At 42.4% G+C, this 22,231-nt stretch overlaps 1 protein-coding gene across 1 annotated transcript in view; it reads left to right on the top strand.

The window, feature by feature from the left end:
* Positions 1–22,231, top strand: part of LOC124716843 (venom carboxylesterase-6-like) — a 221,237-nt gene that overhangs the window by 16,411 nt on the left and 182,595 nt on the right. The window lies entirely within an intron of this gene.

Here is a 22,231-nt window from a genome sequence, read left to right as displayed (position 1 = left end):
ATTCCATCTCTTCCTCACACTATACAATGTTCTGTCGTCTGTCACATGTGGTCGGCATGTGGCCCCTGCCGCACACGAGCTGTACCGTCCTCACCTCTTTTCACCATGGCTCCATGTTTTTCTGACAGCTGCCTCAGCAAAGAAAGCGTTCAACCAATTCCAGGAATTTCACATGCTGGTCGTAATTGTCCCCGGGCGCAGCTACCAATTCACAATGTATTTAGAACAGCAGCATTCATTCTGTGCGTGCTGCAAACAATTTGATAGCCGTACCAGAGTCAAGATATTTTATTCACTTCCACCAAAATTCACAAAATTCCTTCATGATCCCGTGATCTACTTGATATTTGCTACCATTCCAGGATTCGACAAACAACCCCTTTTGAATTTCTGCAGATCTATATTCTTTTAAAAATTTGCCCTTAAATTCCCTTTAATCGGTAAATTACTAGACACATCATTAGTCTATCTAATGGTATCCCCTCATAACTGCCGTACCCCAAAAGAAATTAGTTGTTTCACTGACCAAGATACAGGAAATGCATCCAGGAATTCCTGTATGAACCACTTTGGGAGCACATTTCTGTGTGGATCAAAGAAATTAAATTTCCTACGTGAATAGAAGCTGCTTCCACTGAAGCACCATACAAAACCTGTACTCCCCTTCTGACAACTTAGAGAGATTTCTTGTTCATTTTTAATCAGTTGTACATCCATTGTCCGATTATGCACAACCTGTTCCCTTTGAAATGATTAATGTGCTGATCACTTTGCAGCCAGCTCATGAATCGTCTCTTTCACATGAACTTCAAAATTATTACTCTGTTCCATACTTATTTTATCACTTATGATAGTTATAGCTGTTAATTTTAGCTTCATAAGCTGCTTGCTTTACCTCTATCGCTGTTGTGAAGATGCGATAAACAGTGTCATTATCTTACAAACTTTCCAAGATTTTTGCTACTACTTTTTAGTGCATACATCACAATTTCTAAGCACTGCAGCAGTATCGGAATATACCTTGGCAACAATCTTTGTTAATAACGTATCTACTTGTTACCAATTGCAACTTACATTGTGAAAACTGTTCATCAATACCCCACTTCACTTCCGTTTTAATTGCAAAAGTTCCAACTTTACCTTAGCATTGGCTATCTCAGTTTCAGTGTGTAGATTTGAAATGACCTTGCCGTTACCCTTATCAATCTCGTTTTTTATTTTGATATTCAGGTTTTCATTATCTTTTCGTAATTTCTCCTTGAGATTAGCTAGTGTTGCAATTAGTGACCACAGCAAGACATTTTGCACCTTTTGCTGGACCTCTGGAGCCAACTACTCCACAACCAATTTTGTAATTACCTCAGTCTCAATCCCCGCAGGTATTGACTCGCTCAGATTGACTTCCAAAGATTCTCCTCTCTCTGTTTCTACCAACTCAACACAGGGCGATTCTACTACTGTCTCCTCGTCAAGCAATAATTATTTTGAATTTGTATCTCAACTATGAACTTCCGTAATACTTAATTCTCTTGTTAATGATAAATCTGTATTATTACAAATTTACTCTGTTATGACCAGTTTCATTATGTTGAACATCATCAGGTTGCCAATATGTTCAATAAATGTGTAACAATACAAGTGAGGTGGTTTTCATTAATCGTTACCATTAGCATCAGCTGTGGTGCTCAATGTGATCAAGATTACTTAATTCTCTCTCACCAGTGTCCTTATCAAATATCTGATCATCTTCATTGCCACATTGCAGTCTACTGGGTCTTTACTTTCATCTGATTTTTTTTTGCTTTCAAAGGTTCCTAGTGTGCCAAACAGTTGGTAAAGAGTATGTGAGCTTAGCTTTCGTTGCGACTATGTGCCTCTAGTACGCAGCGTACATACTGCGATGCCGTTATGCACTGACCCCTTGTCTCAGCTGCAAGGGTCCCTGCTGCTATCTCTGCTAGGCATCAGTACATGTGCTCCTTGGCTGAAGTGGAACTGACTACCACTATATTTTTGTTACTGACCTTCGACCTTATCCGTGCCCACTGAAGTGTTCGGGCACCACAACTCTTTCCCAGTATGCGGAAGGTAGGATACATCTCAAACTCAGCTGTTTTACGCGAATTTTGCTTATTCCTAACTTACACTATGAGAATATCTGACGAAATCTACATAGACTATTATTAAGTAATAGCTGTTACCCATTGTTTCCCTCGCATATCCATAGTTTTGTTACGATGAATGATGTTGAGTAAATAAGCTAGTAGTTTTATGAGGTGTATGTGTATAGGGGTGGTGTAGAGACATATGTATGAAAATGTATGCAGTGCCAGTATGTCCATACTTGAATGTGTTTCTATTATTTTGCTGTATGTCGAATATGAAAGAATGCCGTATATTATCTAATTATATGTAAAAATGTCTCAGTTCATTACATTCATGCAGAAATATAGTTTTTAGGGAATTACTTAATTCTCTCTCACTAGTTTTCATACCAAACATTTCATCTTTACTGGCACATTGGTGTGTACTGGGTCTTTATTGTGATCTGACTTTTCGCTTCCAAGGGTTCCTAATGTGTTCCTCTGGCTCACCTAATACTGGATGAGAGACTTTGCCACCAGAGAGACACATACCAACCGTTCCTCCCTTCCATTTGAATGTGTTATGTTGCCTATATTTTTGTTCCATCCCGCTATGGTGACTAATGCATGATTAACATAGTCAGTTAATAGACCATAATCAAATGCAGCCTCACCGTAAGCCTCCCTCACTCCACATGGAAAGGTACTACTCTTTTTGTTGTACAGCCTTTAAACGACGCTGTTGTGGATCTTCAAGTGTCTTGGAAGCTGTAAGAGACCCATGACGCTCAATGTCTAAAATGCGGTGGGCTTGTAACTGTTCCAATGACTCTGTAGCTCTGAAGGCCACCTGACGCTCTGCATCAAAGTTACAGCGGACTAGAGATTGCTCTGAGGTTTGTTGGATTCGAGTAACCTTTACAGCTTGAGCTCTCATAGAATTATGCATTAAATCATATTTACATCTGCGAAGATTATTAAATATGGGTATCAGGCTCACTGTCCGATTTTATTGTTGTATCTCCACCAAAACTCTCCAGCTACACCAGATGGCGTAGGAACCCAATATCATAAACCACACGCACAATAACACTGCATTTGCACTGTCACGGAAAAATCTATAGACACTAAAAGTCGCTGACCATCGCGCCAGCGTCGTCTGCAAGCCGCTCACGTCTATCGTATTTAAAAATGTTAATAATACTCAAAAAGATATAACTTTCTAAACTAGCTTATGGTCTTTCTGATTGTTCAGGCTATCTTCATAACAAATACCATCGGAATCGGTTCAGCGGTTCTATAGAGTCGTGAAAATGTAACAGAGTGGGCTACTTTTGCAATTAATGATACTGCTGTTTAGTATGTAAATATTAATTAAGCACACTGAGAACTAAATAAGCGTTGTATTTATTGTGTTGAAGCATATTAAGTACAACATATCAGCCTAAAAAAGCGTTTTCACAAATATGATGAAGTTCAAAAGTGAAAGACTAAATAGCTTTTTCAAAGAGTAATTGTTTTTTCCTTAATTTGCGCAATATTCTTAAAATCAATAAATGTCTTGTACTACGCATTTTGTAAAGTAGCCTATCTTCTGCATCAAGGTTCAAGTTGTCTCACGCCAAATTTCATGGTTATTAGGTCGGTGGTTTAGTCGTGAAAACGTAACAGACAGAGTTACTTTCGCATTTATTATATTAGTATGGATTAAAGACCTTGAGGATTGTATAAGCTGTTACCTATGGCTACACTCGCATATCGGTAAAATGAAATCATATATGTATTTGGCTTTATTGGCCAGGATACCCTGGTTGGAAAGTTTTAGAGCTTAGTGCAAGTGTTTTTATTTGACGCCACTTCAGTGACTTGCACATCGATGATGATGAGGAGGACAGTGTATACATCCAGACGTGACCAGAACAAAAACCAAGCTTTTTACGTGCGGGAATTGAGTGCAGGAACCCAAGATTGTGGAACAGCAACGCTATGTCCACGACGTGTTCGCGCAACTCTCAACGCAACAAAGAAGTTCTAAGAGACGCATAAGTTCTAAGAGACGCTTGACGTTCAGCGGCTAAAATGTGACAGTTTTGTAACTGATATTAGTATGAAAGTAAGGATGAAACACGTAAAGGATTGTGTAAATATTTTATTCATTAAGTTGAATCATATTATATAGAACATGTCGAACAATAAAACCATTTTCACAAATCTGATTAATTTGAAACGTCAATGAATAAAAAGCTTTTTCAAGAATAATTGTTGTTCCATATTTTGTGTCATATTCTTCAAATCAATAAAATTGTTGTATTACACACTTTCTAAAGTGGCCTATGTTCTCCCTCAGCTTTCAAGCTATCTCCATACAAATTTTTATCACACTTGGTTCAGCGATTTAGTCGTGAAAGCGTAACAGAGAGTTACTTTCGGATTTATGATATTAGTATCGAACTATGGATACGGATTCTGCGCACTTACATGCCATTTCCTGGCACCACGATGTACCATTTTGAAACATTTCTGATAATGTGATTCTTGTGTTTCTCCCGGCGTATTTGATAATCAAAATATCCACGGGTGTACTGCCGGTCTACGGTGTCCAACGAGCACAATATTTCGACGATCATACGTGTCGCCATCATCAGGTGAACTGACGGACTGAGCTCCCGTGAACGTGCCGGCACGGAGATCCGTACGCTATGGCTACTCAGAGGGAACTGGGTTCGGTCGCGGCGGCGGCCGATTTAAATACCCTCCGCCCGCGGCGCGTCCGTCCGCTGTCCGCGCCCCGCGCCACGGTCGCGCTGTGGAACAGATTGCGACGGCGTCTGAGATGACGTCGGTGTGATGGCTCTGTTCGCCGTGGTCGTCACAACTATACGTCTGCTCGATTTACTCTTGATTAACCCAATCGCTGGTTCCCAAGCCTTGCTAAGATTATAGCCACAGTCACGGTTTATGAGGTCGTCATTGGTGCGAATTTCGATGGCCTCTCTAACAACGCTGTCCCAGTGTCTCGACGTCTGTACCAGAATCCTCGTGCGCTCATACTCCATAGCGTGATTTTCCGACAAACAATGTTCAGCGACCGCCGACTTGCTCGGATACATCAGTCGAGTGTGCCTCTGACGTTCACGGCATCGATCCTCGACGGTACGCATCGTCTGACCAATATACGACTTGCCACATTGACACGGAATCTGGTACACGCCGGCCTTCCTCAAACTCAGGTCATCTTTGGCGCTCCCCACCAGTGCACGAGTTTTATTCGGAGGACAAAACACAGTTCCGACCCGGTGTTTCTTCAAAATGTGGGCGATTTTTCCCGAGAGTGCGCCTGTATATGGAATAAACACAGTGCCTACCTCCTCCCTGGCGATTTCATCCATCTCCACAGGTTTTGCTGTAGTAGTTGGGCGGAGAGCACGTTGAATCTGCCACTCTCAGTACCCATTTTTTCGAAATACAGTTCTCAGATGTTCCAATTCCTGGGGTAGACTCTCTGCGTCAGAGATAGTGCGCGCCCTATATACTAGAGTTTTAAGTACCCCATTCCTCTGTGAAGGCAGCTGTCTGCGTGCAAATACAGATCAGTGTGCGTTGTCTTCCGATACACCCCATTACCTTGGGTGCCGTCAGCCCTTCTCTTGACCAAGACGTCAAGGAAAGGTAATTTACCCTCCGTTTCAGTCTCCATAGTGAATTTGATGTTGGGGTGTATGGAGTTTAGATATGTAAGGAAGTCAAGGCGTTTATCCATACCATGACGAACGTGTCTTCCACGTAACGGAAAAAGCAAGTAGGTTTCCATTCGGATGACGACAGGGCTTCCTCCTCGAAGTTCTACATGTACAAATTCGCTACCACCGTTGAGAGTGGGCTACCCATGGCGGCTCCCTCCGTTTGTTCGTAGTATTCTCCATTAAAAATAAAATACATGGAAGTCAAGACATCCCTAAAAAGTTCAGTGGTCTTCTCGTCAAACTTCTGACTAATCAATTCTAGTGACTCTCGCAGGGGTACCCTCGTAAACAAGGAAACGACGTCAAAACTCACCATGATATCTGACTCATCCAACCTGAAGCTATCAAGGCGTTTAACAAAATCCACGGAATTACAGATGTGATGAGGGCATTTACCCACATAAGGACTTAATATTCCCGTCAGGTATTTGGCCAACAAATATGTAGGTGCCCTGATGTTGCAGACAATGGGGCGTAATGGTACCCCCTCTTTGTGAACCTTCGGGAGTCCATATAGTGTAGGCGGTACCGGACCTTGGGGTAACAATTTCTTGGTGTCACCCTCCGGTAAATCTGCGTCCTTGAGAAGCGACCTCGTCTTGTTCTCCACCTTCTTTGTAGGGTCAGCGCTGATCTTCCGGTAGGAATCGTCATTTAGCAGGCTCTGCATCTCATCAGTGTAGTCCTTATGGGAGACAACAACTGTAGCATCGCCTTTGTCAGCCGGTAAGACAACAATTTCAGAGCATCCCTCAGATCACGAATGGCCGCCCTCTCTTTACTGGTGATATTTGACTTCATCGTCTTGGATTTCGTCAACGCACGACAAGTTTCACGGCGTATTTCCTCAGCTGATTCAGGCGGAAGTCCAGCTGCAACCTGTTCAACAGCACTAACAATTTCTGCGACCGGAGTGAACTTGGGGATGGGAGCGAAGTTGAGACCTTTCTGCAAAACCGAGACCGCATCATCACTCAACACCATGCCACTCAAATTGATGACAGTCTTGCACATAACCTGCAGAGATGTTTTGTCAAGGAGACGTGAGAACTTAGCTGTTTGACGTCCCGTTGCCTTCTTATGGGCGGAATCAGCTGCAACCCAGGTGACACCATGAATCCAATCCCAGGAAAAAGAAGTGAAATTACTAGCCAGTTGCAAATGTAGTTTGATTAATTCCTGTGAGATAAACTCAAGGCTCCGGCGGGTGAATTGCACTCTCTCACGTACCAATGCGAGACTAGCTCGTTTCTTGATTCTCTTAGCTGCTGCAGAATCTATGTGATGCATAACCTTAGCAAAATTTGGAACAACATTCTCGGAACGACATCTCTTTAGAAAGGCAAGACTACTTAGCAAACGACATCTACGGTGGCGCAACTTTTCAAATTTCTTCATGCTGCGGTACATCTCCTCCCCATAAAGGTGTATGATGTGATTCTTGAGTTTCTCCCGGCGTATTTGATAATCAAAATATCCACGGGTGTACTGCCGGTCTACAGTGTCCAACGGGCACAATATTTCGTGGATCATACATGTCGCAATCATCATCAGTCCGTCAGTTCACCTGATGCGCAGTGTCATCTGTGTCTATCCATTAATAGGGAGTGGTCACAACCAGAAGCCTCAGCGTGGGGCAGATGTGTGAGGCAAGGAGGCAACCATCCGATGGAGATGCTTTCGTGCTTCCTACAACTAAATGAGCGGGTTTGAAAGGCGTCAAATTGTGGCAGTCCGAGTGGCGAGGTGGTGCTTTCAGAGAATTGCCGCACAAATTGGACACGCTGCGTCAGTTGCGCAATAACGTTGGTATCAGTGCTCATGTGAACGTTCTCACACCTGTAGACGAGGTTCAGAACGTCCCCCAGCACAGATGTCCATTAGAGTCATCGTATTGTAAGGGCAACAGTGGCAGATCGTTCAGATACCATAGATAAAAAGGCTTATGAGCCCAAATGAGTCAACATTAACTAGTGCAAATTGGTTATTAGTAGTGAGACTATGGGCATGCAAACCTCTAGTCTGTCTTTCGCTCATACCACAGCATCGATTTGCGTGGGTCGTCTGGTGCCTGTCGGAGGATCATTTAGAGGATGGAATGGTGTGCTGTGGTCCTCAGTGATTAAAGTAGATTCTGCCTGCATGCAAGTGATGGTCGTTTGTGTGTACAATGTACCCTGGTGAGTGCTGTTTTGTAGAGTGCATTTGTCGAAGACACACTGGCCCCTCCTGAGGCCTTATGGTCTGGAGTGCAATAAGCTACAACTCTCGTTCACCTTTGGTGTTTCTGGCGGGGAGGCTAACCACCGCTTGATACTTGTAGAATGTTGCTAGACCCATTCTTTTGCCATTTCTGTGAAAAGAAATTAATATGTTTTTCCAACTTGAAAGGCCGGCAGGTGTGGCCGAGCGGTTCTAGGCGCTTCAGTTTGGAACCACGCTACCGCTACGGTCGCAGGTTCGAATCCTGCCTCGGGCATGGATGTGTGTGCTGCCCTTAGGTTAGTTAGGTTTAAGTAGTTCTAAGTTCTAGGGGACTGATGACCACAGATGTTTAGTCCCGTAGTGCTCAGTGCCATTTTTGAACCAACTTGAAAGTGTTTGTTCACAAGCTGCCTGTGAAACCCAACGTGCTCTGCAAGATACGCAACAACATCCCTGACCACCATGATCTCTCGACTTGTCTCCATTAGAGAGTGTGTGGGATGTGATGGGACTGGAAGTGATACATGTGAATTGTCAACCAACAACTCATACTGGACTATGTGAACAGGTCGAGTAGGCGTGGCACATAGTATCCCAGTACAATATTCGCCATCTGCGCGATCGACTACATGTCAGAATCAACGCCTGCATTGATGCTTGTGAGGGCTACACCACTTACTAATATGGTTCGATACCTGGTACTTCAGAGCCACATGTGCTATTGATCTGTAAATGTAGTCATTTCATGCGCTCCATGTGCACTGATACCAATATAAATATTGAGTGAAATAGAAACCTCTACAAGTCTAAAATGAGTATTAGAATTTACTCTAACAATAACATACACTACTGGCCATTAACATTGCTACACCACGAAGATGACGTGCTACAGACGCGAAATTTAACCGACAGGAAGAAGATGCTGTGATATGTAAATGATTAGCTTTTCAGAGCATTCACACAAGGTTGGCGCCGGTGGCGACATCTACAACGTGCTGATATGAGGAACGTTTCCAACCGATTTCTCATACACAAACAGCAGTTGACCGGCGTTGCCTGATGAAACGTTGTTGTGATGCCTCGTGTAAGGAGGAGAAATGCGTACCATCACGTTTCCGACTTTGATAAAGTCGTATTGTAGCCTATCGCGATTGCGGTTTATCGTATCGCGACATTGCTGCTCGCGTTGGTCGCGATCCAATGACTGTTAGCAGAATATGGAATCGGTGGATTCAGGAGAGTAATACGGAACGCCATGCTGGATCCCAACGGCCTCGTATCACTATCAGTCGAGATGACAGGAATCTTTCCCCCATGGCTGTAACGGATCGTGCAGCCACGTCTCGATCCCTGAGTCAGCAGATGGGGACGTTTGCAAGACGACAACCATCTGCACGAACGGTTCGACGACGTTTGCAGCAGCATGGACTATCAGCTCGGAGACCATGGCTGCGGTTACCCTTGACGCTGCATCACAAACAGGAGCGCCTGCGATGGTGTACTCAACGACGAACCTGGGTGCACGAATGGCAAAACGTCATGTTTTCGGATGAATCCAGGTTCTGTTTACAGCATCATGATGGTCGCATCCGTGTTTGGCGACATCGCGGTGAACGCCCATTGGAAGCGTGCATTCGTCATCGCCATACTGGCGTATCACCCGGCGTGATGGTATGGGGTGCCATTGGTTACACGTCTCGGTCACCTCTTGTTCGCATTGACGGCACTTTGAACAGTGTACGTTACATTTCAGATGTGTTACTACCCTTGGCTCTACCATTCATTCGATCCCTGGGAAACCCTTCATTTCAGCAGGATAATGGACGACCGCATGTTGCAGGTTCTGTATGGGCCTTTCTGGATGCAGAAAATGTTCGACTGCTGCCCTTGCCAGCACATTCTTCAGATCTCTCACCAATTGAAAACGTCTTGTCAATGGTGACCGAGCAACTGGCTCGTCAAAATACGCCAGCCACCACCCTTGATGAACTGTGGTATCGTGTTGAAACTGCATGGGCAGCTGTACCTATACACGCCATCCAAGCTCTGTTTGACTCAATGCCCAGGCGTATCAAGGCCGTTATTACGGCCAGAGGTGGTTGTTCTGGGTACTGATTTCTCGGGATCTATGCACCCAAATTGCGTGAAAATGTAATCACATGTCAGTTCTAGTATAATATGTTTGTCCAATGAATACCCGTTTATCATCTGCAATTTTAATGGCCAGTAGTGTAATTTTCTGGAAAATCTTGTTTGTCTTGGAGACCATTTGGTGCCTCTCTGCAAGTGGCACCTGTGGCATGATAGACTCCCCTTGTACCCCCATAGCTACATCTCTGCCATCCCCAGATAAATTCTTACTCTGAATTTAAGAATTATGCTGCAGATGAGCACCACAAAACTACTTCGTCCAACTCTGAGAGAATTTATAACATCCAAATCTATTTCACAATGTACTGTTGTACATAATGCACTGTCAACAGCAAGCGACAGTTTACAGAGGTGCATGATACTATACTGACAATTACCTACCTTCCAGTACTGAGTTCTTGTTCTTGAAATCTAATCATAGTTCCTCAACCTGTCAAACACACTTGCTGTCCTTACCTCCATTGCGGATGGCAGTATGCTGCACTCCAACATGTGAATTTCCGTTAATTAAATATTCAACATAACCACACTTAGAGAATTTTAGTACACCTACAAATAAAGAGAAACTAATTCTGGATTTAAAAAAAATGGTTAAAATGGCTCTGAGCACTATGGGACTTAACTTCTAAGGTCATCAGTCCCCTAGAACTTAGAACTACTTAAACCTAACTAACCTAAGGACATCACACACATCCATGACGGAGGCAGGATTCGAACCTGCGACCGTAGCGGTCGCGCGAATCCAGACTGTAGCGCCTAGAACCGCTCGGCCACCCCGGCCGGCAATTCTGGATAACTTATCTATACTGTGGGTCCCAGGGCCTCAAAATTAGTGGTTATGCATTCATAATTACATCGAAATAAAATCGAAGATGCCGCGTATCACAATTCAAAGAACTTGCTCAACTGCGAGTGTACCAATCCAAGTGATACAAAAGCCACACAGAATAACGTCACTGACATAAGAACTTACGTTGTAAAAATGCAGCAAAACAGCTGATACATGTTGGAAAAATGCAGTTAATGCTCTTCCTCGCGTGGGGCTTATTACAACTCACTATGATAGTTTGGAAAAGCTGAAAACAATGAATTAGGTATTCCCTAAGCCGACAAAATTCCACTAAATTACAAGTTACGGCCACCGATTCCACTTGGGTCCACTCACCATATAGCTGACTCTCATATGTGTACGGATATTTTCACAATTGAATCTCCAAATAGAGTAATTCTTATGGTTCAGATCACTGCACCTGGCTTGTCCGCTCCTGATGTATTTATCATGACCTGATCGTCGCAAAGCCCAAATAAGAAACCGGAAGAAGCGGCTTTTAGAACATACAGCTGATGCCTATGATATTTTTTGACGGACAATGGCACCAAATAGCTTCGCCATTAATAATGAAATATTTAATTTCACCTAGAGCCTTAATAATTTATACAGTAATCACACTCCTGTAAAAACTGTAAGAATAAGGAGAAAACCTGCACAATGGCTTACAGACTACCTGAAACACCTTATGAGTGTCAGAGAAGCAGCTCAGAGGAGTTAAAAACGGAACCCGACTTCTCATAACCATGTTGTTGTTGTGGTCTTCAGGCCAGAGACTGGTTTGATGCAGCTCTCCATGCTACTCTATCCTGTGCAAGCTTCCTCATCTCCCACTATCTACTGCAACCTACATCCTTCTGAATCTGCTTAGTATATTCATCTCTTGGTGTCCCTCTACGATTGTTACCCTCCACGCTGCCCTCTAATACTAATTCGGTGATCCCTTGATGCCTCAATACATGTCCTACCAACCGATCCCTTCTTCTATTAAATGCCTCCTCATTGATGTGGATCTACCCGTGATGATCTACCCATGTGGTCTACCCATCTAACCTTCAGCATTCTTTAGTAGTACCACATTTCGAAAGCTTCTATTCTCTTCTTGTCCAAACTATTTATCGTCCATGTTTCACTTCCATAAATGGCTACACCCCATACAAATACTTTCAGAAACGACTTCCTGTCACTTAAATCTATACTCGATGTTAACAAATTTCTCTTCTTCAGAAACGCTTTCTTTCCCACTGCCAGTCTACATTTCGAATCCTCTCTACTTCGGCAATCATCAGTTATTTTCCTCCCCAAATAGCAGAACTCATCAACTACTTTAAGTGTTCATTTCCTAATCTAATTCCCGCAGCATCATCCGATTTAATTCGACTACATTCCAGCATCCCCGTTTTGCTTTTGTTGATGTTCATCTTATATCCTCCTTTCAAGACACTGTCCATTCCGTTCAGCTGCTCTTCCAGATCCTTTGCTGTCTCTGACAGAATTACAATGCCATCGGCGAACCTCAAAGCTTTTATTTCTTCGCCATGGATTTTAATACCTACTCCGAATTTTTCTTTTGTTTCCTTTACTGCTTGCTCAATATACATATTGAATAACATTGGGGAGAGGCTACAACCCTGTCTCACTCCCTTCCCAACCGCTGCTTCCCTTTCATGCTCCTCAACTCTTGTAACTGCCATATGGTTTCTGTACAAATTGTAAATAGCCTTTCGCTCCCCGTATTTTACCCTTGCCACCTTCAGAATTAGAAAGAGAGTATTCCTGTCAACATTGTCAAAAGCTTTCTCTGAGTCTCCAAATGCTAGAAATGTAGGTTTGCCTTTCCTTAATCTATCTTCTAAGATAAGTCGTAGGGTCGGTGTTGCCTCACATGTTCCAATATTTCTACGGAATCCAAACTGATCTTCCCCAAGGTCGGCTTCTACTAGTTTTTCCATTCGTCTGTAAAGAATCCGCGTTAGTATTTTGCAGCCGTAACTTATTAAACTGATAGTTCGGTAATTTTCACATCTGTGAACAACTGCTTTCTTCGGGATTGGAATTATTATATGCTTCTTGAAGTCTGAGAGTATTTCGCCTGTCTCATACTGCTTTCTCACCAGATGGTAGATTTTTGTCAGGGCTGGCTCTCCCAAGGCTGTCAGTATTTCTAATGGAATGTTGTCCACTGCCGGGGCCTTGTTTCGACTTAGGTCTTTCAATTTTCTGTCAAACTCTTCAAGCAGTATCATATCTCTATCTCCATCATAACCATATCTCACCTAAAAGCAGTCAGGCAACTGAGTTAGCTAATCTGTGAGAAGCGCAACACCCAGGTAGGCTCACTCGCTAACTGAAGACTTTTAAAGCACATCGTCCTGTAGAAAAATTTTGTCTGCAACTGATAAGACCTGACATTCAGTAAGGATGGTGCATGTCCTCGTTCGGCAGCCGTAGAACATTATAATATAACAGTACGAATGATCATTGTTGTCGTCGATTCTCTGCTGCCCATAATAACGGTCATTTTCAACCATTCTCTGACCTCTAACATCATCCCAACAAGGACTCATAAAACCAATACCCAAGAAGTAATCTGCCAAACAACTACAGGATCATTAGCATTTTACCAGCATTATCCAAGGTGTTAGAATATGTAGTCTACGACCGGCTTATCAGTTATTTAACATGAAATAACCTTTTAGATGAATACTAGTCGGGTTTCCGGGAAAATCGCAGGATGGCGACCTCTCTTATAAATGTGACTCACGAACTGAAACAAGTTATGGATAAACAACAGGCGACTATTTTGTGTTTCTTGGAGTAGCTGACAATGATACAATTAATAAAAAAGCCATGTCATACTTTTCTGACTCACTTTATATAAAGACAAAATGTATACATCCTGTGGAATCATTACTATTTTGTGGATACTGTTCATCTTTTAAAATACACCTGCAACAAGTGGTTTAACCAAAAGGAGCACAAGCTTTGGTTCGCTGACTTCATTGATAACTTGAAATGAGGTCTTACAAGTACTTGTGTCACAATACTGAAATAACTACATGTAGCAGAAAAAAATTAAGTGCTGTAATATGGCAGTACTTTAGTCCCTACATCCAAATTCAATTGAGCAGCAAAGTGTGAAACTAGTGTTGTCTATTTTTAACAAGATGAGAGTTGTTGCTTTGCACCAGTTAGGCTTAAGGAAAGAAATTGAAAACTGGGAGAGTAATGCTCATTTAAAAACACTATGTCACCGTTGGGGTGTTATTAATGTTAAAACAAATTCAAGGTTAAGGAATGATCCCAGGAGCTTGTAACTGTCGGTTCACAATATATTCTTAGTTTTTTGAAAAATTTTCTGTCAGCGTTGTGTTCATGGCAAGATTACATTAAAGGGGGGAAACTGTCTGGAGAAATATGCTTTGCTCTACAACACACTGCTGCTGCCTTAATCGCTTTTGGTAGTTACTGGCTGTCTAAAGAAATTAGAATGTACTTGATGCTGGGAAAAATACAAACATACAGTTTAGAGGACAAGTTTGGAAAATATTGCCAATTAAATAAGAGAAATTACTACAGTTCCTTAAGGCTGGCATTTGAATTAGACGGAAAATTAAGGGTACAGAATATGTTTTCTCTCATCTTGAAGTATAAAATATTTAATGATTTTGCTATAAGGATCTCTGATGTTGACGTTACTGGTAGTAGAATCGCAAACTCAGAAGATACAGCTGCACAAGAACTTTTAAACTTAGTAGTAGATGATAATGATGTTGATGAAATAGAGAAAAATACTTCGTTATTACTCCATTACATATCAGGCTCTTTCTCGCACATGGTGCTTCAAAAAATTCATTGAACATATGGCAAACAGTTTCTCACCTTGGAGGGAACGCAACAAATAGATGATTTAATAGTGATAAAGAAGAGGGAAGGACTGACATATTCAACAAAATGATGTAGTCACATGTATTTCACATAAATAGTTAAATTTTCAAAATACCCTTAAAGAAGGGGAAATTTTGTTCCAATGGCAATCAAATCAATGAAGAGTGCTTTTGAAAGTAGCAACTAATAATACGTCAATCAATTTTTTCCTGGATTTCGTTGTATAAACGACCACGCACACGACTTTTGAAGGGGAAATGCAGAGACAACTAGCTAAGTAGATCATGTTAAAACAAATTCAAGGTTAAGGAATGATCCCAGGAGCTTGTAACTGGAGGAAGGAGGAAACACTGAGAGTGGAAGATGGGGAAGGAGAAATGAGGAAGGACGAAAAGTGTAACGATTTCTGTGAAAGCTATGGATTAGGAGTCACACCTGGCTTAGGAAGAAGGAAAAAGTGACACACTACAGCTACCATCTCTTGAATACATCTGTGGTAGATTCCATAATATAAAACCAGGTCACAAAGAGGACAGTTACAGATGTTGGAGTACTACCTTCCAAAGGCATAGTTAGTGATCACCATGTTTTAGTAGTGACGCTTATGAGGATTACAGGAGAAAATCAGGCAGAAAGACAGGAAATAAGGATAAGTGTAAGGAAGTTGAAAGAGCAGAAACGCAAAGAAGAATTTCACAAAATTGCACAGAGCATCACATCAAGGGATGAAACGCAGTCAGTAGAAGAGGAATGGTAAAGGGTCAAAATAATGATGATGGAAGCAGCAGAAAAAGTGTGCAAGAAGAACCAGTGATAAGAAAAGGTGGAAAGAAACACCCTAGTGGAATGACAGAGTAAGGGAGGAAGATGCAAATAAAGACAAAGCATACTGTATATGGCTTGACAAATTGCACACAAGCTTTCATTAACAGTTCTGGCCAGTGTGAGCTTTCACACGAAAGTCCTTGGAGAATGTAACCACTGTAGTTCAGTATGGGGAGTATTAGTGACTCTATGAGCTGCTTTCTGAGTTAGAAAGGAGATATGTTTTTATATTTCTGCAGTGAATGAAGTGGCGCCCACACCTTCTTGCACTGCAGTTGTGTTTCCTGTCCAGCCTAACTGATTTTCCAGAATTGACCCCAAGTTCCCTGTAGGAGAGGAAGAGCAAATTTCTGTGTCGCTTAGGATTCAGGGTGGAAGAGAATCTCGGAACTTAATGGTAATAATTCTTTTGTGAACAACTAAGACGACTTGCATTTTAGTTGGGCTAAATCTCCAACCCATGTTCTGAACCAACTCAGATAAGGCAAGTAAAAGAAATTTACATGCTGAATGGCTGTGCACAAGTTTGTTGGAGTTGCACTTAAATACGAGGGCGGTTCAGAAAGTAACCTCCGATTGGTCACAGTGCGGGTTGTGGGGGGAGTAGCGACGCCATCTGTGCGTTCACACACTCAACAGGTCAGTCGGCATCAAGCCGTGGTCGAGTGAACGTCGTACCTGCGCTAGTTTAGTTTTTGTGGCAGTTTGAAATGTGTGCTGCAATAGAAAACCCCGCCAAATGTGAAGTGCGTGCTGTCATAAGGTTTTTTACAGCCAAAGGATATTCTGCAGCAGCTATTCATCGTGAGCTTTGTGCCGTGTACGGACCAAGAGTTATGAGTGAAGGAGTTGTCCGTGAATGGGTTACGTTTATTTAAAAGTGGACGAGAAAACGTTCATGATGAAGAGAGGAGTGGTAGACCATCATTGGTGACTGACGAACTCGTTCAGACAGTTGATGCAAAAGTTCGTGAAAATCGACGTTTCTCAATGTCGGAGTTGTCTACTGGTTTTCCACAGATTTCTAAGACTCTCTTGTACGAGATAGTGACAGCAAGATTGGGTTATCGTAAGTTCTGTGCGTGATGGGTGCCCAAAATTCTTACCGACCACCACAAAACTCAAAGAATGGCCTCTGCATTAGACTTTCTGTCACGTTATGAGGACGAAGGAGAACCATTGTTAAACAGAATCGTGACCGGTGACGAAACCTGGATTAAGTACGTGAACCCTGAGACAAAAGAACAATCAAAGATGTGGGCACATTCAAATTCGCCTACCAAACCAAGAAAAGCCTCGCAAGATTTTTCTGCCAGAAAACTGATGGCAACGGTGTTTTGGGATGCCAAAGGGGTGTTGTTGGTTGAATTCATGGAACGTGGTACGACCATTAATCAAGACGTGTTTGCACGATAACGCCCGTCCTCACTCTGCTCGCAGAACAACGGCCCTTCTTGAGTCCTTCAAGTGGGACGTTATCAACCATCCACCTTACAGCCCAGACCTAGCGCCAAGTGATTATCACCTCTTCATGCATTTGAAGAAATGGCTCGGGTCACAGCGGTTTGATGACGACGAAGAGCTCAAAGATGCGGTCACAGGCTGGCTCCAGGCACAAGCGGGTGATTTTTATGCAGAAGGAATTTCAAAGCTTGTGAAGAGATACGATAAGTGCCTCAATCGCTATGGAGACTATGTAGAAAAATAGTGCAAAGATGTAGTTGTAAGATGTATATATTAAAATATTTTTATTTAACTTGGTGTATTTTTTTAAATCAATCGGAGGTTACTTTCTGAACGGCCCTTGTACAACTGAAGATCGCGCATATAGGTGATATTTGCATTGGGAGAGAATATTTGGCACATCATTAACATATAATGAGAAAGCTAATTGGCCCAATACTGATCCTTGTGGGAACCCTGATACAACATCCCTAGGCTGAGCCATTACAGTTCCAATCATTATTTACTGTTAGTGAGATGTAAGGTATGAGGATAACAGCTGGACAGCACTTGAAGAAAAATTTTGACTTATGAGCTTAGCTATCAGAAACTCACAGTCAACAGAGTCGAAAGCTTCATGTCCGAAAGACCAGACACCATATCCATATAAGTATGTAGTTCTGGCAGTACCAGCCATGACCTTCTTCTTCTGTGCGGATGCACACATATTCCCCAAACTCTTACGGGACTTGGTACGATTGTCTTCCATGAGTAATGAGTGTGTTTGGGTGGGACACTATGAATGTAGTGTGTGGACATACAAGGTGAGAATGTGGGTCTCACGGGAGGCGTGCGAGAGGTAGTCCCTGCAGTCGCGCTGTCCTCTGTGCCCTCGGTGGCTCTGATGGCTAGAGCATATGCCATGTAAGCAGGAGAACTGGGGTTCAAGACCCGGTCGGGGCACACATTTTCACCTGTCCACGTTGATATATATCAACGCCCGGTAGCAGCTGAAGGTATTAATATAATTCTCCTCCCCTCAATTGGATTACCGCTGCTCGGGCTGTAGTGTGATATTAAAATATGCTTTATGTCCTGTTTTTGCATAAATTCTTTGCACTTTCTGCTGGGGCATTATGAAGTGTTATCTGACAAGATGGATATGGGTTTGCCTGCCACCAGTATGTAGGTAGAGACGAATTTATTTATAATTGAGGTGGATGTTGCAGCTTTTATTGGCTACATTTTTATGTATTTGCTGAATATGTCATACGTAGTCACTATATACTTCACACCACTTCCTGCTGCTGGGAGGGGTCCTTACGTCCAATGCAGTGATTTGCAGTGGCTTCACAGGTAATATCCGATGTAATTCTGTTTTGCTGCAAATGTTCATTTGCTTTGCTTTTTGGCAAATGACACAAGTTCTCAGTACCCATTGTACCGGTTTCTTCAGGTTCAGGTAGTGAAAATATTGCGCTGTTTTGTCAGTACACTTTTTAACCCCATAATGTCCCCAGGTATTATGAATATACCAAATAAAATCTTCTACAGAGCTCGTAGGCACACAAGCACACCATTTACCTTGGTCAGGGCTGTGTTTGCAGAACAATACTTCGTTCTGGAGCTGGTAATGCCTACTTAGGAGATCTTCAGGGTCACCCTTTGACGTTTCTTTAACGTTTGACCAAGTGGGATGTCCGTCTTGCAATTACCCTGTATTTTTACACATACCCAGATATCACTGCCTATAAGTTAGGTCTTTTATCAGTAGTACCTTGAGCTCAGTAGACTTCTTTCTCTACTAGGTCGGCAAATTTCAAGAGACCATGGGGCAACATTGGTAAAGCATCGGCATCCTCTCCCTTTATCTAGCGGATCTCAAGGTCATATTATTGCAAGACTAATGTCCATGGAGTCAACCAAGTGTGCACTAACTTGCATGAGAACAGAAAACTGAGTGCTTGGTGGGAAGTCCCACACAACTGATAATGCCTCAAGCTCTGTCGCTCAGTATGAGCATTCACACCCTGAGAGGGCTCTGCTCGCAAAACCAATGATTCAAATCTCTGTCTTCCCAGAAGTTTCATTTCTTTGGAAAAGGCAAGCCCTTAGCCATTGCTTGAAGCGTCCATCGCAAGGCAGAAATCGTTACTCATATCTCGATGATGCAGCATCTCTGAATTTATTAGTGCCTGTTTAATATTTTCGAATGCCATATTTCATTCTTCTGTCCAGTGACAATGAGCCTTTCTTCTCAAGAGGCACATCATGGCATCATTATTCAACAGTCGCGGTGGTACAAAGTGGTGAAAAAATAAAGCCAGCCCTAAGAACACTTTTGTCTTTTGGTCTTAGGGTATGGACAGTTCGCAATCACACTCATCTTCCTTGGCTCAGGTACAATCCCTTCACATGATATAATATGCCCTAAGAATTTTATCTGTTGTAAACTGAATTTAGATTTTTACAGGCTGGCAGTTGCTCCAGCATTCGCAAACTTATTCAGTACTCTCTCCACTAATCCTACATGCTCTTGCCAAGTACTGGTGTCAACAAGTAAGTCATCAACGAAGACAGTAGCTTGGTCTAGCATCTCAGGTCCTAACACTGTGTCAAGTGCAGCAATAAACATGCTGCACTTACATTAGACCAAATGGTAATACCTTAAATTGGTAACTACGTCCAGCAAATATGAAAGCAGTGTATTTTCTAGATGACTCAGACAATGCTATTTGCCAATATGATGACCGCATGTCAACCGAGGTGAGATATTTATATCAAAAAACTTTTATAGCTGTTCCTCTAAATTCTAGAGTCTAATCCGCATCGGGATTACTATTTTATTTACATCCTGAGCGTTGAGTACCAAATGAATGCTACCATATGACTTCATAACAGCCAGTAATGGGCTACTATATGGGGAAAATGATGGCTCTATTATACCCCAAGCCAGCAACTTATCTCCTTCATGATGGCATCTTTTCAGGTACACGGCACCGAGTAGAGAACTCGACAGTACGTTTGATGCTCTTCAACTTGCATGTCATATATGTATCGCCGTATAACGCCTGTTTTCTTCATGAATACAGGTTCGTATTGTTTCAAAAGGTGTGATAATTCGCCTTGCTGTGTCGGACTTAGGTACTGAGATTCTTTAACTTTCATTTCTATTAAGTTCGTTATTCCCTGTGCTTCTGGTGTGTGATTATTCCGAATCTGACAATAATCCTCCTATCATTGATTACCGTCTACCAACAATATACCGGGCATGAACTGCCTGACAAAACTTGCCATGTCTTTCTACGGTTTTCACAATCTCCAGTATCAATTGTGTAACATACTCTCTGAAGCTAATGAGCTAATGAGTCCACGGGAGAGGTCAATTTGTGTGTCCCTCTCTTGTATAATATCCCAACTTACAATGACACGTACCGCTAAATTATTCACTAAAAGAAAAGTGCACAATATTGCTCCTTTCCGGAAAACAACCTTGGCCTCCATCTGGTGCTTAATTATTTGACTCTTCACTCCAATATCACTCATTACTTTGCAACTCTGTACCGGTAAGATGAGTAACCTCGTAACTTGCTTCTCATAACCGAAATCAATGTGTTGGTATAGATTACTAACTGCACTTGAATACCATTTATACTGCCAATTATCACAGCTTGTACCTTTTCGACACATCCCTTTTTGCTTTTGCGATTTTCCTCGGACGACTCTTGCCTGAGGACTTGACTGTCATTATATCCAACCATGTTTATGAGATTATATTGTGTGCCTTCACCGTGTGCCGCGACCTCCTGCCGAAGACTTACAGTGGCCGCGCATAGTTTGATGCTTGGAACTGTTGATTTTTGACTGTTTTCCATTACCTCCACAAAATGTACACCATGCGGCAGTATTTGATTTTGTTCGCTACAGTGCGAAGGCTGCCATTGGATTGGTATCAGATCTCAGGCACTGGTATCGCGGTAATATGGTTTAGCGGTACATTTTGTTGTTGTTATGGTTGTTGTCGTGGATTAAAGTTCCAGTCACTGGGTCTGGGATTTCGCCAAGATCCGTTTGAAGTGCCCATGTTCATTCCGGTTGAAATTAAATCCATTGTCACCTCGCTTTATGCGATTCGGATTGTTGTAGTTGTTTTGATAGTTCCCATTATTAGGATTACCAGACTGCATTCTACGTTTCGTTGGCCGAATCATGGTTATTGTAACCGTCGTTCATCTCGATTGTTGTTAAGGCCTGAAACCACTTCCTTTATGATTACCATCTCTACAATGATTATTATTGTTTCTGCCCCCCTTCCCGTTACTGTGGTTTGATTTGTTATTTTCATTTGTCTTCTTGGCATCCTCTTATATGAGGTCTAACAGGCCTACCACAGCAAGGAAGTTTTCGAAATCTGTGTCTGGCACATGTACTAATTTTTCTCTAATCGAGATAGGCTTGTTGTTGTTGTGGTCTTCAGTCCAGAGACTGGTTTGATGCAGCTCTCCATGTTACTCTATCCTGTGGAAGCTTCTTCATCTCCCAGTACCTACTGCAACCTACATCCTTCTGAATCTGTTTAGTGTATTCATCTCTTGGTCTCCCTCTAAGATTTTTACCCTCCACAGTGCCCTCCAATACTAAATTGGTGATCCCTTAATGTCTCAGAATATGCCCTACCAACCGATCCCTTCTTCTAGTCAAGTTGTGCCACTCCTCTTCTCTCCAATTCTATTCAATGCCTCCTCATTAGTTATGTGATCTACCCATCTAATCTTCAGCATTCTTCTGTAACAGATCTCTGTATGATATTGGCTCATCCCATATATATTCAGACACTTCTCAATATATTTCCTAATACGGCCCTGTTTAGGGTTATATACTTCCGGACTACATACCAGTTTATGTTAACGTTTTTGTGCAGAACTTGACCAATATCGCCCTAGGAAACATTTCTCGAACCCCATGGAAGTGTGACAACTTTTCGCAATTTGTAGTGCCCACAGCGAGGCTTCTCTCGTTATTTGCGATATTGAAAACTGTAGTTTTTGCCGCTCGGTCCACGA

Source organism: Schistocerca piceifrons, chromosome 1 (assembly GCF_021461385.2).
Source record: "Schistocerca piceifrons isolate TAMUIC-IGC-003096 chromosome 1, iqSchPice1.1, whole genome shotgun sequence".
Classification (NCBI taxonomy): Eukaryota; Metazoa; Arthropoda; class Insecta; order Orthoptera; family Acrididae; genus Schistocerca; species Schistocerca piceifrons.
The sequence above is the reverse complement of the archived record's forward strand: the minus strand, read 5'-3'. Positions and strand labels throughout refer to the sequence as shown.